Source organism: Penaeus vannamei, chromosome 42 (genome assembly GCF_042767895.1).
Source record: "Penaeus vannamei isolate JL-2024 chromosome 42, ASM4276789v1, whole genome shotgun sequence".
Taxonomy (NCBI): Eukaryota; Metazoa; Arthropoda; class Malacostraca; order Decapoda; family Penaeidae; genus Penaeus; species Penaeus vannamei.
In genome coordinates, this window is record NC_091590.1 from 4,703,311 (window position 1) to 4,705,810 (window position 2,500).

Here is a 2,500-nt window from a genome sequence, read left to right on the forward strand (position 1 = left end):
CGGTACAAATCCATCTCTTGCACTGTTAAAATATAAAAATTTAATGAAACCAGTCAAATCAATCTCCTGCATTGCAATGATATTCATTAGGGAATTGTGTGGTAAAATGTAAATAATATACACAGAATTAGTCACTATATTGTTTAATACAGGGGGCTGTGCCCCCTGCAACCCACTCCAAGAGGGCTGCAGCCCCCCCAACCCCCCATCCAAGAAAACAAAGAATCCTCTACTTATTTATGGCAGGAGAGAGCGCTTTGAAGAGACTTGGTATTACTACTCCAGCATGGTGGTCGTGCACTCTCTCCTGCCAAGACTATGTGGAGGATACTTTGTTTTTCTAGGCGCCGGGGGGGGTGGGGTGTATGTATTATTTACATTATACCCTGCAATTTCCCTAGTACCTTACATGCCCTCCCTGCTATCAGGGACAAGAATTTAGGGGTTTGGGTGCTTCTGCACAGTATTTACTGTATATTCGGAAACTAGAGAGTGAAAGGAATCCAACGATACCAAACTCATCAAGATTCGTTTTGCAGACGTATTAGAAAAAAATACCATCAAGACAGAACAAATTTACAGCATACTAATCAAATTGTACTTTCATTGACACAACAGAGGGACTGCCATGAGTAAATAAGTGAGTAAGCGAACAATGAAATAATTTAATAAGCGGTTAGTAAATACGTGATCATGATGACAATGATGATGAAAACGAGAGATCAACAATTACAAAGTCTAAAAATAATATAAAGATCACGTAAATGACGAGGATGATGGTGACGATGACGGTGACTTTAGAAATGGTATCAATAACAAAATCTATGAATGTTAATCTTTCTTCCATTGCCAGTTTTCGAGTCCATCATTAAAGTGAAGGTTTTCGCGAGGTTTTCTGTCTTTCCTAGTCTTTTCTTTCCTCAGAGTAGATGCTATGACTCTAATGGGAACATCAGCGGCTGTCTAAAAAGTGGGAAGGAAACTCACCGATGGAAAAGAGGATAAAATTGTTATCAACATATAAAAAAGTGACTTGTCCTTCACACACTGCGCATTTGCTGCCCTGACACTTACATCCGAGTCGAGTTCCAGTTCGGAACTTTAGATCAGAGATAATTAGTACCTTTAAAATCGTTATATTCCATTCGTTAATAATATGATGCAATAGCATTAATAGGAATATGCCGTAATTTTATGTAAACTTTCAATATGGGTAACTAATTAAAAGATTATAGTATTTATTATGTAAGACGGATTTAAGGAGACACAGCGTCCGACATTGCCGAAAGAAATGAATATTTTTATTTATTATTTTGCACCGATATTAGCCAAGTTCTGGAAAAGGAAAGTTGGTTTTATATAATCTTTAAAAATCAGATATAAAAGTCTGTATCTACTGAATAGTGGACACCGACCGAATATATCTTACTTAATAAAAAAAGAAAAATATTTTTTTTTATGCTACCAAAACTTTCTGTAATTTTATTAGATATTCCTCCAATATATTCACTGACCTAATTCGAACTCGCTTGAAAAAGATATTTGCTTTAATAAGAAAGCTACCTTTTGTGGAAATTTCCGGTTCTGAATTTCGACCGGAAATATATATTCGTTCATGGAATGATGGTGGAATGATAACTTGGAAGCACAGTTTATTTATTTTCACACCCGCATACCTATTTTTTCACTCTCTTATCTATCTGCTTATCTATATATATGCAAACACACACACACACACACACACACACACACACACACACACACACACACACACACACACACACACATATATATATATATATATATATATATATATATATATATATATATATATATATATAATTTATTTATGTACAAATATAGAAACATACCCATACAGCCGCGCACACAAATGAACACACACACCCACATACACCAAACCACACACACACATATATGTGTGTATGAATATTTACGTATATATCTATATATACACACACATACATACACACGCACGTACACACACACACACACACACACACACACACACACACACACACATACACACACACACACACACACACACACACACACACACACACACACACACACACATATATATATATATATATATATATATATATATATAGACATCTATATATTCCAACATATACATATATATACAGATATATATACACTCATATATATATATATATATATGTATATATATATATATGTATATATATATATATATATATACATGTATATATATACATCTATTTAAACATGTATATAAATATACATACACACATTTATATAAAAGTATATATATATATATATGCCCCCACACACACAAATACATATATATGCATATACACATGATATGTATATGCACATGTATATGAACACACACACACACACACACACACACACACACACACACACACACACACACACACACACACACACACACACACACACACACATGTATACATATATGTTTGGGCTGAATCAGTTACCA

At 34.0% G+C, this 2,500-nt stretch overlaps 1 protein-coding gene across 4 annotated transcripts in view; it reads right to left on the minus strand.

Annotated features, from left to right (window-relative positions):
• The window catches only part of gzl (godzilla E3 ubiquitin protein ligase), a 29,478-nt gene that overhangs the window by 26,741 nt on the left and 237 nt on the right, over nt 1–2,500 (minus strand). For 3 of the 4 annotated variants that reach the window (XM_070118425.1, XM_070118424.1, XM_070118420.1), the window contains exon 1: nt 988–1,079. The exons of the other annotated variant lie outside the window; for it this stretch is intronic. The gene's annotated coding sequence lies outside the window, so the exon portion shown is untranslated. Of the gene's footprint in view, nt 1–987; nt 1,080–2,500 lie in introns of those variants that run through there. 4 annotated transcript variants of the gene reach the window in all.